This window comes from Pelodiscus sinensis, chromosome 6, assembly GCF_049634645.1.
Source record: "Pelodiscus sinensis isolate JC-2024 chromosome 6, ASM4963464v1, whole genome shotgun sequence".
Taxonomy (NCBI): domain Eukaryota; kingdom Metazoa; phylum Chordata; order Testudines; family Trionychidae; genus Pelodiscus; species Pelodiscus sinensis.
This window is the reverse complement of record NC_134716.1, coordinates 121,546,959-121,562,142: the sequence shown is the minus strand read 5'-3', so window position 1 is coordinate 121,562,142 and position 15,184 is coordinate 121,546,959. Positions and strand designations below refer to the sequence as shown.

Below are 15,184 nucleotides of genomic sequence, written 5' to 3'. Positions count from 1 at the left end.
TGCATGGCAGTCTTTCTTACTGGACATCTTCTTCATTTATTTTCTTCACAGCCAAGGTAACTAGACCAAATTAATCTACTTTGTGTTACTAAGATACATGGCCATCTGCTTTTCACTGGCTGGTATAACTGGCAGATTTTTTTTTTTTCACCAAGGACTTTCTGCACTCTCTGAGTTCTCTCAGGTTAATAAATCAGTGCTTGTTCTTTTCGATGTGTGAAATGGTTTAACAGTAACATCTTTAATTTTTTTTCAGCATTGAAGTCAGTTTTATTCAGTGTCTCTCTGCTCTTCTATAGAAATATCTTCTTAGATCTCAGATTTCAGATGTGTGGATATGCTGGACAACTTTTTCATCCAAGAATCCTTCTGACCTTTCCTGATGCATCCATCAATTCTATTTTTAACATGCAAATGCTTTGTTTTCCTTGCTGTATGTTGCTATTCAGAAATCTCGCTGTTGCATGGTTATTTGTAGATTAGCTTTCCCACTAATACTATATGATGGCTTCAGTTTGGGCTTTTAAATTCATTAGAACTAACTCCTAGGTTTTCTTTCATGGTTTGTAACCTTAGAATCCTAGGGCTGGAAGAGACCTCAGGAGGTCATCAAGTCCAGCCCCTGCCCAAAGAGGACCAATCCCAACTAAATCTTCCCAGCCAGGGCTTTGTCAAGTTGGGACTTAAAAACCTCTAGGGATGTAGATTCCACCACCTCCCTAAGTAACCCATTCCAGTGCTTCACCACCCTCCTAGTGAAATAGTTTTTCCTAATATCCAACCTAGATCTCCCCCACTATAACTTGAGACCATTGCTCCTTGTTCTGCCATCTGTCACTACTGAAAACAGCCTCTCTCCATCCTCTTTGGAACCTCCCTTGAGGTAGTTAAAGGCTTCTATCAAATCCCCCCTCACTCTTCCCTTCTGCAGATTAAATAAGCCCAAATTTCTCAGCCTCTCTTCATAGGTCATGCGCTCCAGCCCCTAATCATTTTACTGCAACAAGGAAAGTGAAACTAAACTAACTCAATCCAATTGGCTCTCAAAGAGACACAACTCTATATGTCCTTTCTAAAAAAGGGGTGGGGCCCTCAGGCCTGGGGGCCACCGGCTTGCCTGGATCCAGTTCCCCAAGGCTCATGCCCTCCCCCAGCTCTGGGGAGTCCGTGCTGTTGCTCCAGCCCCCCCCCCCACTACCCACTGCAGGTCTGGAGCATATAAAATCTACTATGCTGCCCCCCTAAGCTCTAGTGTGCCAGGAGAATGTGGGAGTGTCTTTTTCCCTCCCAGTCAGGAGCCACATCAGCGAGAGGAGGGTTGTTGCAGCTATTTTTGGCTTTTCACGTCGGTGGCCCTGTGATAGGGTGTGCATAACTCGCACTGAAACCGGTGGGGTTAAAACCCTGCGGGCGGAGGAAGTCCCGCCCCTCCACTCAGACTGGGCATGCTCCAAATGCTGGGGCAGCACAAAAGGCAGCAGAGCAGCTCAGTCCGGGCTGGCCGCTGAAGGAGAAGGACCTGCAACCGGAACTCCAGGGCTTCACCCGGCCAGCGACCCAGACAGCGAGTGACAGAGCCCCAGGAGTCTGCTGCCACACAGCCCCGGAGCAACCCCAGGGAGAAGCAGCAGTCGGGGAACCCGAAGACCCAGCCTCTTCATGGGATGCCACTTCACCAGCACCAGTAGGAAGTGACCCAGGAAGCAGGGGCAGATGAGAGTGCCGCGGGGCCCTGGGCAGCACCATGGGGCCCTGGGCAGCAAAATTTCGTGGGGCCCCTCCTTTGACATAGTGCATGCATGGGGCCTCGGGAAGCACGGTGCCTGGGGCAGCTGCCCTGCTCGCCCTGCCCTAAATCCGCTGCTGCCAGGGAGGGTGCAGGAGCGGCCTCTCCCACCCAGATAAACTCGGCATGTTTTAGCTGGATACCCCGCCGAGGGAGTGGCAGACCATTCTGAGCTCACAGGGCCTTGGGTTGAGACCCAGTGGAGTAGGGTGGGCTCGGGTCCCCCTACTGGGGTGACTGGTCCCAACCTCCCTGTGACGGGGTGCGGTCACAGAAGACCCCTTGGGGGTGCCTCCCGGGATGCTGACATGCCACTATCAGTCGCCTTCCCACTCTTTGGGGCTCCTCACTGCCCGGTCCTGCTGGGCCAGCTCTGCTGGTCTCCCCCAACCAAGGCCCCAAGCTGAGGTCCCTGCCCCCACCGAGAAGCAATACAGACACTGAACCACTTCAGGTCCAAGGAGAGTACAATTTAGGGCCTAGCCTCCTGAGGTAGCACTCCCCAGATGGGATCAAACCTCACAGAATTAGATAAGCCCCCTTTAACAATGAAAGGGGGAAGGTGCACAGTGGTTGCCCCCCTCCTCTCCCCCGGTAACAATTATTTACACTGGGTTTGATAGACAATAAAAGTGATTTTATTAAGCACAAGCAGTAGGATTTAAGTGGTAATAAGTGAGATCAGGCAGAGCAAAGTACGTTACAAATCAAAAGAAACAAAAACACTTGGCTAATTCTGCACTGAAACCTTAGTACAAATTCTTCAAACTCACCCTAAAACCTCTTTCCCAGCTGCCTCTCCCACCCAGGGCTGTCTCCCCACCCTGGGGTCTCAGGCTCCTTCCTTCAGGTGCAGCCCAGCCAAAAGTCCAAGGCCTTTCCTCTCCTATTCTTTTTGTTAAAGAATTGAGGCCATTCCCTACCAACCCCTGCTCAGACTAAAGGACAAAAGAGATAGTTTAACAGTTGCTCATCGAGACATTGAAGGTAGCACCCCCCATGTCTCTCATTCATACATTGAAACTCACAAAGTATTCCCCACTCTAGATGTCTAGTTTTACAGACACAAATGATACATACGTCAAGGTAAGATAAACAGAACCAGCGGATCATGACATGAAGATCAATGGGTTACACAAAATAATTCGCTCAAAGCACCTTTGAGTAATGTATATTCATGTCCATAAGTCCATTTCATAAAACATGGGGCAGGAGGTGTCCGTCACACCCCCAGGTAATTCCTAGAATAGACCATGAAAGAGACTGCCTACAGTTCAACGGCTGACTAGGCTGTGTCCATGCCCCCATGTACCCAAGAGACGGGGGTGTGCATGTGCCATGACAGGCCCCCAACTGATTTTTCTGTGGGTGAGTGGCCCTGACCCAAAAAGGGTCCCCCACCCCTGTTCTAAACCATAGCTTGGATTCACTCACAGAAACAGGGAGTACAAGCTACATTCTTTAGCAATGTTTGACTCTAAGGACGATGGGTTTGGAAGATAGGCCATGTCTTCAGCTGAGGTTTGGGCCAAAAGAGATCTGAAGAAATTCAACAAGCACTAGTGCCAAGTCCTGCACTCGAGATGAAAGAATCCCAAGAACTGAAAGGGTACGTCTACACAGCAGAGCTAAACTCAAAATAAGCTCAGCAACTTGAGCTACACTAAGGCTGTGTGTCTACACTGGAATGAATTTCCGGAAATGCTTAAAACGGAATACTATTCCGTTTTCAGTTTTTCTGGAAAAGGAGCGTCTACATTGGCAGGCTGCTTTTCTGGAAAAGCCCTTTTTCCGGAAAAGCGTCTGTGGCCAATGTAGACGCGCTTTTCCGGAAAAGAGCCCCGATCGCCATTTTCGCGATCGGGGCTTTTTTCCGGAAAAGACTACTGGGCTGTCTACACTGGCCCTTTTCTGGAACAGTGTTCCGGAATAAGGACTTATGCCCAAGCGGGAGCAGAATAGTTTTTCCGGAATAGCGGCTGATTTTGTACAATAGAGCATCGTTGCTTTTCCGGAAATTCAAGGGCCAGTGTAGACAGCTCGCAGCTTATTCCGGAAAAGCGGCTGATTTTCCGGAATAAGTGGCCCAGTGTAGACACAGCCTAATTGTGTAGCTTAAGTCAAAATAGCTAATTTTTTAAATTGGGCACATCTACACAACACATATTTCCAAATAGAGCACAGCACTTATTTTGAAATAGAGCACTCTCCCTCTTACTTGCCTTACTCCTCATACAATGAGATTTATAGAAGTTGGCGTAAGAAGCCCGTTATTTCAAATTTATTCTGTGTAGACATACACTTACAGGCTGGGGACTAACTGGCTAAGCAACAGTTCAGCAGAAAAGGACCTAGGGATTCCAGTGGATGAGAAGCTGGATATGAGTCGTCAGTGTGCCCTTGTAGCCAAGAAGGCTAATGGCATATTAGGGTGCATTAGGAGGAACATTGCCAGCAGATTTAGGCAAGTGATTATTTCCCTTTATTCGGCACTGGTTAGGCCACATAGGAGTACATCTACACTGCAACACTTCTTTGAAATAACTTAGTCCGCATCTACACGGCAGGCAGTTATTTCAAGATAGTGTCAAAATACTGTCGCGCCGGAACACTTCTTACTCCGACTTCTGTAATCCTCATTGTATGAGGAATAAGGGAAGTCAAAGGAAGAGTGCTCTATTTTGAAACAAGTGCTGTGTAGATGCTCCTTATGTCAAAATAAGCTATTTCAAAGTAAGCTATACAATTGACGTAGCTCAATTTGTGTAGCTTATTTTGAGTTAAGCCCTGCTGTGTAGATGCACCCCAAGTTGGATATTAGGAAAAACTATTTCACTAAGAGGGTGGTGAAGCACAGGAATAAGTTATCTAGGGAGGTAGTAGAGTTTCCATCCCTAGAGGTTTTCAAGTCCTGGCTTGACAAATCCCTGGTGGGGATGATTTAGTTGGGGTTGGTCCTGCTTTGGGGGGAAGGGGGTTAAACTTGACCTCTTGAGATCTCTTCCAACCCTAGAATTCTATGGATGCCCCACTTGCAGAGGTGGGTGCAAGACAATGTTCAGAATCACAGTGTCTCGCACTGAGAAATTGTGTGTTGCCTGCCCTTTTAATGACTGGTTCACTAGAGGATAACAACCTATTACTGCTGAGAGAGCTACTTTTGACATGCCTTCTTTAGCTAGTAGCTGAAATAGGTTAACTTTCGAAGTCTGCAGCAACATAGAATGTGTACAGTGAGTAGAAGCCCGTACAGAAGATCACATGTTCAAATGTTGCTTCTGACCCCTGTTCAGAATAATTTCCAAAACTGTGCACCCTGATCTTGTAATCTCCTAGCCAACACCCTGGCAGAGTAGGGGATGTGGAGTCATTTATTAATTGAGATTTCTATAAGGCAATTCTTATGCTGTAGGCTTCAAGTGTAGAAGGGGTTGAGTACTATGATTAGCATCCTGAAGCTTTTAGAGGTTCTTGGCCAAACTTTGAGCACAGCCCAATAGTAAGTGAAGGGAAAGGAACATGTGCAAGTGTTCAAAGGCTCACAGCAATGTTTCATCTAGAAACTGATAACATACATGCTCAAAACAGTGGTTGGAATTAATATTTAATTGCATGAAAGCAATGGAATTAACTTTAGTCAACTATGAACCCAGGGCAAATGACTATATTAGGGAGGTGATTAAGGCACTAATTAGAGACCACTAATGCAGATGTAAAAAATTGGAAGAAATTTGTAAGTTTAATATCAATTTCAGAGACTATAGGCTTTATATATAGACTATATAACTTTTGTTCCTGTCCCCAAATTTATAACTTTTCCAGGGTTTTGAAGCAAAATACTTTATCAAATGGATTCTAAAAGGTCAATGGGGAAGTGGGGGGAAGGAGTGAAAGCGAAAAAAACCCAGGGGTGGAAATCTATCATCCTGTTTGCGGAACTAACTTTTTATCAGTTAAACTCCAATAAAGGCCATAAAAATGAAAGCTGCCCTTTAGTAACAGAGACTTGTTTTATTCTAAATGCCTTTCCAGTGGTAAATAAATTAAATAAGCTAGGTTGTACTGGGCCAGGTAAAATATATTCGTCATCTCATTCATTTGCAAGTAAACTTTAGACTAAAGGAACCCGGGCCGTGGACATGTTTATGTGTAAGACTGTAAAGATATGCGGGGAAAACAGAATTGAAATTAAAATTACAAGAGGAAGTGTATTATCCCTCCTTTGGCTACAAACACACACACAGTAGGGACTGCTAGTTCTTTAGAAGTTGAGAAATCTCTGCTTCTGGCAGTGATCTTTGCACTATCGCAGGGAATTTGGTTTCCTTAGACTGGAATGATTAGGACCAGGCATAAACTCCCATATGTGATGAACAGTTTATCCAAGATAGGGGTTGGATAAGAAGGGATATAATGAAAGTATAAAAAGAATGGCTGAGGTAGAGAAGGTAAGTCTGTTCTCCCTACCTCATAGCACAAAAGCAAGAGACATTCAACGAAATGAAAAGGTAGCAGATTCAAAATGGATGAAATGAAATATTTTCCATAGAAAGCCACCCTTAGGCTGAAGTCTTATTTCCCATGAAGTCTGTAACAAAATACCTGCTGACTTCAGTGGAAGCAGCCCAAGGCCTTTAATGTGGAGTGTTGGCATTGGTGTAATTCTTCTATCCTACCCAACTACCTCTTCCGGCACTCTGCTCCCTGCAGGTTTGACAGACAGGCTTGGGTTCTTCTGGGCTTGTCTCCAGCCTTGGCTGACTCTTTTCTTCATCTTGTTCGGACACACAATTAGTTCGCAGAACCTCCACTTCCTATGCTCCTTCCTGGCAAAAGGACCAGGGTTCTGCTTGGAAGAAAACAGTTCTATCTCACCTTAGCCCAGCCACCTGATATCTGGAGATTCCCAAGGAATACTATACATAACAGTCTATCAATCAGACTGGGTAATAGTATTAAACAAAGGGTGAACATTAATTAACAATACAAACAGATACTCTTATGGTTACTAATGCCCACTCCAAGATTTATGCTGTTGGGGAATAAGACTTCCGTGTCTTCTTATTACATGTACTATATCACAGCCCTGGCTGGATGGTTAGGGTACTAAATTTGGTAGTAAAGGGGAGCAAGCTAACCCTTCATCAGTGGATAAATAACTTTCAGACAACACCCCTGAATAACTAAGAATATATGCACCCACAGACCCCGTGACATGGTTAACCATCAGGTTCATATCCTGGCTTGGTTCCCTCAGCAATGGTAGAAGGGGTCTGATGGTGTCAAGACTGTTATCCACTCTGCCATTTTGAGTGCAGAAGGTGGAGGCCCACAAGAGACTTTAAAATACCCAACCACTAAAGGCCTTTGCTTAAAATTCCCCCCGGTCACCGGTTCCCGGATATTGGATGGTACACTTCCCCCACCCAAAAGCAAAACCCCCTTTGTCAACCCTGGAAGATGCGCTTGGCAATTTCTTCCTATAGGGCATCCCCGAGCACTTTAACCCTTCCTCCGTACAGAGCTTGAACCTCCCCCTCCCCCCCGTAATTTCTTAATAGCTGACCTTTTAGTTTCAGGCATGTGCACACAGAACCTCCTGCCTTCTAGGACACAGATCAGAGTCTTAAAAAAAAGTGATTTTATTAACAAAACAGAGAAGACATGCTTGGTAAAATATACTTGGTTGCTGGGTGTATAGAGCAACTAAAAAAAGACAAATTAAAAGCAGAGAATTGCTTCCCTGGGATTCAGTTTAAAAGTTGTAGGCTATGTCTAGACTGGCATGATTTTCCGCAAATGCTTTTAACGGAAAAGTTTTCCATTAAAAGCATTTGCGGAAAAGAGCGTCTAGATTGGCACGGACGCTTTTCCGCAAAAGCACTTTTGCGTAAAAGCATCTGTGGCCAATCTAGATGCGCTTTTGCGCAAAAAAGCCCTGATTGCCATTTTCGCGATCGGGGCTTTTTTGCGCAAAACAAATCTGAGCTGTCTACACTGGCCCTTTTGCACAAAAGCTTTGTGCAAAAGGACTTTTGCCTGAACGGGAGCAGCATAGTATTTCCGCAAGAAGCACTGATTTCAGACAGTAGGAAGTCAGCATTCTTGCAGAAATTCAAGCTGCCAGTGTAGACAGCTGGCAAGTTTTTTTGTGGAAAAACTTGCCAGTCTAGACATTGCTGTAGTGTATGACGGGGAGATGTACATGGTTCAGCACAGAAGAGTTCAACCAACCCCCAAATTTAAGAAAATAACTTGATTGCATCTAACTGAAGGAAATCAAATACAACATTGCATAGCGACTAACAGTGACATGTAACCTATTGGTTAAATCAGCTTCTATAGCAGATGGATGGAGGTTGGGTCCTGTGACACCAATTTTTAAAAAAAGGCTCCAGAGGCAATTGCAGGCCAGAAACTCTAACTTCTGTCTCAGACGGGTTTGTTGAAATGATAATAAAGACTGGAATGATCGGAGACATATGTAGCCCAAGGTCCAGTGTGCTTCAGCAGAAACCTTGGGAACTTCAAGTTGTGGACTACAAACTGCGGCATGTTGAGAGAGCTTCCTGGTTCCTGCCAGGATGTACCCTCTATCCCCTCGCAGGGACTGAGCTGTCAGCAGCATGCAGAGAAGGGGTTGCTGAACTGTGATCTTATTCTTTGTTTTTTACAGAATAAAGCCTGTTACTGGTGGTTTGTCTGAGTGGGTCCAGTCTGAGGTGCACACACACTCGGACTGTGACCAGACTCAGGGTTTTTTTCCGAAAAAGTAGCCTTTTTCCGAAAAAACTTCACCTGCGTCTAGACTGCAGCCGTGTTCTTTCGAAATTAAATCGAAAGAACGCGGCTTTTCTTTCGACGGTGGTAAACCTCATTTTACGAGGAAGAACGCCTTTTTTCGAAAGTGCTTTTTCGAAAAAAGGCGTTCTTGAATGCAAACAGGGGTTTTTCAAAAGAGAGCATCCAGACTGCCTTTCGAAAAAGCGGCTTGCAGTCTAGACGCTCTTTTTCGAAAGAGGCTTTTTCAAAAGTATCTTTCGAAAAAGCCTCTTTCGAAAGAGGATTGCAGTCTAGACATAGCCTAAGGGTATGTCTAGATTGCATCTCTGTGTCGGCAGAGGGATGCAGATTAGGCAGGTCGACATTGCAAATGAGGCAGGGATTTAAATATCCTGTGTCTAATTTGCATAAAAATGGCCACTACATTTTGCCAACTCAGCACTTTGTCAGTAAAAAGTGGCAGTCTAGGGGGGATCTGTGGAGAAAGAAGGCCTTTTTCGACAGATCCTGTAAACCTCCTTGCAGGAGGCATAAGGGATCTGTCAAAAAAGGCTTTCTTTCTCGACAGATCCCCCTCTAGACTGCTGCTTTTTGCTGACAAGGTGCTGAGTCGGCAAAATACGGTGGCCATTTTTATGCAAATTAGGTGTGGGATATTTAAATCCCTGCCTCATTTGCAATGTCGACCAGCCTAATCTGCATCCCTCTGCCGACACAGGGATGCAGTTTAGACATACCCTAATACTCAACACAGAGCATACTAAGGAGCCTCAGGCCTCATCTCCCAGAGCTGTGTACAAAGTCACAAGGTTTCCTCAATGTTGAATAACCTCATGCTAGGCTAGTGGATAGGAGGGGTTACACATAGTGAACATGGTATGATGGGGGAAGTGTTCACATGCCATTTTTAAAGGAAATCAATATGCACATTGGTTGTTCCCTGCAGGTAACAATGATTTACTCTGGGATTGATAGTAAACAAAAGTGATTTTATTAATTACAAATAGTAGGATTTTAAGTGGGTGAAAGTGAAAGTGGACAGAAAGTAAGTGACAGAATTAAAATAAAAAGACATGCATAGCTAGTTATAATACACTAAAGCTTATTACAAAATTGCCCTAAAACCTGCTCTTGCTTTACGCACTCTTCCAAGTCAAAGATGATCTTTTATTCTGACTTGGGTCTCCCCTTGAGTTTGTCACGCTAGCCAAAGACCAAGGGACTAATAGCTTCCCATTGTTTGTCTAGACCAGGTAGGGCCAACCTAAGCCTGAGAAGGAGCCACAGTTTACCAATGTCCATTGCCAAAGTGCTACGGTAATTTGTGAGCAGTCCCCATCAAGTGCCTCGTCTCCCATCACCAGTATCTTTTGCCCACCAACAGCCCCACCAATCAGTGCCTCCTTTTCCTTTCCCGCACCTCCTGCCCACTGCAATCAGCTGTTTCATGGCACTCAGGGGGCTCTGTAGGGGAGGGAAGGAGCGAGGGCGCAATACACTTGGAGGAGGAGGTGGAGCCAGGAGTTGAGCACTGGAAATTTGGCACCTGTAGCTGCAGCCCCGGAGTTGGTACCTGAGCAAGGAGCTGCATATTAACTTCATCAGAGCCACAAGTGGCTCCAGAGCCACGGATTGGCCAGCGCTGGCTTAGACTTTCCTTGGATGGGAATCTTTTGTTCCCTACCCCGTTGCCCTCCTCCCTCCTGCTTCCATGGAAAATGACCTAGTAAAACTGGTATCCTGGCACCAGGTGATACAGTCACATGTCTTCCTAGATTTTTCCTATTTTGAAATAACACTTTAGTATAGACCAGAGTTTCTTCAGCATTATTCACTAGGTCTGGTTTTGACCTGAAAATAATAACACTGACAAGAAATAAACTACTCCTCCCTCTACCTTCTCTTTTAAACAAAAATAATATCTATGTTCCATCCTTCTCTCTCCTGTAAGTAATAAATGCCTCTGGGATGTATTGTTGAATCACTGTCAATGTAATTATGGTAAATTTGTAAAATAAATTCCTACCAAATGCTCCAATAATTAGATTCTTTTTCGTCTTCCAACTTTATGTTCCTTTGTATACTGCAACCTTATTGTTCATTAATTTCAGAGCCAAACATTTGTTATAAATTCAGCATCAGTTTGAAATCTAACAAAGCAATAAAACCCAAAACAATATTTAACAAAGGGAACATGTAAAATGTTTACCTAGAAAATGAAGAAAACCAATGCTAACATGAAAACCCACAATTGCACCCATCTACAATTCTAGCTCAAACTGCCAGAGCCCAGAGCTTGTTGATTGCTTTGTTTTGTTTTGTGCAAACTGAAATTTAATATTTAGCATCAGTGAAAAGTTGGTCAAGTTAACAGCCCTGGAGTGTTACGTCCTCTGTTTCAATATAGCATGGGTTCAGTCTAGATAGCAGTGAGGTGAGTTTAATTATAGTCTGTGACCAATGCACCTCATCCATGACCTTGAGAGACAGCACCATTAGGGTATGTCTACACTATGGGATAAAGTTGAATTAAGATACATAACTTCAGCTACATGGTGTAGTTGAAGGAAGTACCTTGACTTTTGATGCTGACTACACTGCAGGAAGTCGAAGGGAGATCCCTCTCCTTTCAATTTCACGTACTTTTCGTGAAAGCAGGACTAACGGCATTGACTGGAGTGCCCTTCTCAGTTCATATTAGCGTGTTTTCACTAGACCCACTAATTCTAACCTTGAAAGATGGACAGCGGCAAATTCAATCTTCTCTGTAGTATAAATATACCATAGCGATATGGGAGTTTTGTCTCCATGGGATATTCAAATTTTGGCTTCTTTCTTTGGAGTGCTCACCAAAGTGTAAATTGTGATGATGTCTCACAGGATGAGGCTATCTAGTTTGGAAAAGGAAGCTCTTTTTTCAACACGTGGAACATTTTAACAGTAGGGGGCACCCAACAACCTGCTCATTCCTCCGTCTTTGGGGAAAAACCCCAACCCATTACCCACCAGAGCTATGAGTTTAGAAAGCCTTATGCTAAATGGAATTGTGGCATTCAGAGCTACAACCAAATTAATAATTAGAAGCAATACTGTGTGTTAAAATACTTCCTGTTGTTGTTCTCATTTTTTTCAATACAGAGAAAATAGACATGAAGAAACAGCTTTACAAATTGTGAAAGTCCCTATAGATGCAAAAGCGACGAGGAGTCCTGTGGCACCTTATAGACTAACTGAAGTGTAGGAGCATAAGCTTTCGTGGGCAAAGACCCACTTCGTCAGATGCATGTAGTGGAAATTTCCAGAGGCAGGAATAAATATGCAGGCCAGGATCAGGCTGGAGATGATGAGGTGATCCAATCAAGGAGGATGAGGCCCACTTCTAGCAGCTGATCTGGAGGTGTGAATTCCAAGGGAACAGAAGCTGCTTTTGTAGTTAGCAAGCCATTCACAGTCTTTGTTTAATCCAGAGTTGATTGTGTCAAACTTAAAGATGTTCAGAGAGTCAGCACCATGCCATTTCAATCCATAACATATTCCTTAATATGACATTTAATAGCATATAGATAAGCGATGCCACACTGTACAGGAGATGATAAAATCCAGAATGAAGAATATCATTTCTTTTCCTTTTTAAGGATGCCATTCTGATCCTGTGTTTTGATCAATACCATTACAAGGAATTATTCCTGGAAGGTCAATGCCACTCCTACAGTAGGAAACCAAATTTACACCCCAAACTTGCTCTCAAACCATAGAACCAGGGAGGAAACGGAAGGTCAAAGTCCTGCATCCTGGCCTATCCAGTAGGAGAAGACTGGTTGAAAAAAAACCTGAGAAAAGCTGCAAGGGTTCATTTTTGGGATGAGCTATGAACAGGGTGGAGGGGCTACCACTGAGAGCCGGATGGATAGAGTGAGGCTACAGTGTTCCAGGTGAGCTGGCAGGTATGCTGTGGCCTTTAGGGTTGTAGCATCTGTCCCTCCCTCAGCCAACCCTTTGGCCAATTACCTAACTTGAGGAGCCCATGAGAAAGTCAGAACAGTGAAGGTAACAGAAGGAGTCTTGCGGGTGCCTTCCCTTTGGTCTTCTGACCTACTGTTTCCCGCTGGAGCTTGTCCACTGCGAACTGATGGTTGAAGAGCTGTAAGAACCATTCCAAGAGACAAATTGCTCTGAGGCAGAGTCCGGAAGAGAGAAAGAGAAGGCGAGTGCTCCCCTTGCTAAAGCAATCAGTTCCCCGCAACAATGGCGTCGTTCTCGGGGCACGCTTGCAGCAGAGGTGGAATCGTCGGCCGTCTGAAGTCCGGCGCCTGGATGACATCCTCTCCCGGGACGGGCCTTCCAGCTCTACCGCCGTCAGTTCCTAGCAGACGTGGTCCTGAGGGCAGGAGCCGGTCGGAAGACCAAAGGGAGGAGGCGCCCGCCAGACCCCTTCTGTGACCTTCAGCACGTGGAGGGGGGCCCACTGTTGTGGCTGTGGAAAAGCCATTGGCCAGATGGACCCTGTCGCGTGAGAAAGCCCCCCGTCCGTGCAGGACTCGGTCCTCCTTTCGAGGCAGACGCCTCGGCCCGCCAACCAGGCGGCAGCTTGGCAGGAAAGACCGACCGTTCAGGGTAGCTGGGTGCCTCCCCTGTGCTTCGTTGTTGCGCGGATGTTGCTCCACGGGCCCACTACGCTGCGTAGCCGTTCCCGCCAGAGGCCGGCTCGCTGTTGGCTGGGCCTGACTCCCGGAGCTGGAGCTTGAAGGAGAGGCGCAGAGCCAACGCCGGCATCTTGGAGTACCACAAGGACACGGGCACACGAGTAGCGTAACGTGAATGGGCGAGCGGGGCACCCAGCGGGAAGATGGGTTGGGGCGCTGCTCCCGCCAAAGAGGGGGCCCCGTGACCTATCTGCAGGGCTGAAGTAAGAAAGAGGAGAGCCACAGCCGAGCGCACGGGCCGGCCCCAAGCAGGAGAGGACCAGGGCTTGTCCGAGAGTTGAACCCGGGACCTCTCGCACCCTAAGCGAGAATCATACCCCTAGACCAACAAGCCAGACCTGGGGGCAAGCTGGCTCCTGGCAGGCCTCACGAATTTGGCGGAAAGAGCAGGCAGCCGGAGGCACAAAGCGCAAAAGGCCCACGCCTCCGGGCACCTTTCCAAGCTGGCCTCCCGGGGCGGTCCATCCCGCTGCGAGAGCAAGAAAGAAAGCTCATTCGCGGCCTGACCTGGCTCGCACGCCACGCCGCGGCACGGCACAGCACGCACGTGGGGAGGAAAAGGCCGGCCAAAGTAGGCCCGGGACACCGGCAAGCACGCTCGTTGGCTGGGCCTCGTCCGGGAGCTCGGCGCTGGGCCTCTGCCGCCCCGAGAGCACCGGGCCGCCTTTGGCCTGGCTGCTCGTCCTCAAGCTTCTGGCCCGAGATCAAGCAGGCTGTAAAGCGTCTCCCCTCCCGAATGGAGCTCCGAGTGCGCCACGACCGGGGGAGGGGGAGGGCGGGGGCTGTCCCCCGAGAGCCGGGGGCCTCGTGCGCGGCTGCAGTTTTCCAGCTGAGCTGGCGGCTCCGCCGCGGGCCTCGGGGCGGCCGCGTCTGCCCCTGCCCGGCGGGCGGATGGGCTCCGGCCGCCTCCCAGCCTCCGCCTCCTCCCCCGGCCGACCCTTCGGCCCCTCCCCTGCCTTCAGGTGCCCACTAGAAAGCACCTCCCCCCACCGCCTCCGCTAGAGCTGAGCCATTAAGCCCTGCCAACGGGGCTCGTGCCGAAGAGCGCCGTCCCCCCCGTTGGGGGACAGCGGGCGGCCGGGAGGAATTCCGGCCACCAGGTCACCCCATTGAATCCAATGGGGGACCACAGCCGACCACTTCCCGCCGCGCCTCCTCCAGCCATGCCTCGGCAACCAGCTTGCCGTGCCCCCGTGCCCACCTTCCAGCTCCCTGCTCAAGCCGCCTCTCAATTCAGACCGTCAGCCAGCAGCAGCTTGAGAGAAAAAGGGCAAGAAGGCCACAGCTCAGCGGGAAGTGGCAAGGGCTTGTCCGGGACTCGCACCCGGGACCTCTTGCTCCCAAAGCAAGAATCATGCTCCTAGACCAACAAGCCACGCCCGACCTGCCTCCTGGTTCTGGCTTCCCAGCGGGAAAGGAACAAGCGGCTGCTAGCTGTGAGGCGGAGTCCGGAAGAGAGAGAGAAAGAAAGAGAAGGCGAGTGCTCCCCTTGCTAAAGCAAACAGTTCCCCGCAACAATGGCGTCGTGCTCGGGGCACGCTTGCAGCAGAGGTGGAATCGTCGGCCGTCTGAAGTCCGGCGCCTGGATGACATCCTCTCCCGGGACGGGCCTTCCAGCCCTACAGCCGTCAGTTCCTAGCAGACGTGGTCCTGAGGGCAGGAGCCGGTCGGAAGACCAAAGGGAGGAGGCGCCCGCCAGACCCCTTCTGTGACCTTCAGCACGTGGAGGGGGGCCCACTGTTGTGGCTGTGGAAAAGCCATTGGCCAGATGGACCCTGTCGCGTGAGAAAGCCCCCCGTCCGTGCAGGACTCGGTCCTCCTTTCGAGGCGGACACGTCGGCCCGCCAACCAGGCGGCAGCTTGGCAGGAAAGACCGACCGTTCAGGGTAGCTGGGTGCCTCCCCTGTGCTTC

At 48.0% G+C, this 15,184-nt stretch overlaps 1 non-coding gene across 1 annotated transcript; it reads right to left on the bottom strand.

The window, feature by feature from the left end:
- Positions 1–13,534: 13,534 nt before the first annotated feature.
- Positions 13,535–13,606, bottom strand: TRNAP-AGG (transfer RNA proline (anticodon AGG)). Its single transcript has one exon. It is a non-coding gene; the product is annotated as a tRNA-Pro (tRNA).
- Between the last annotated feature and the right edge of the window lie 1,578 nt (positions 13,607–15,184).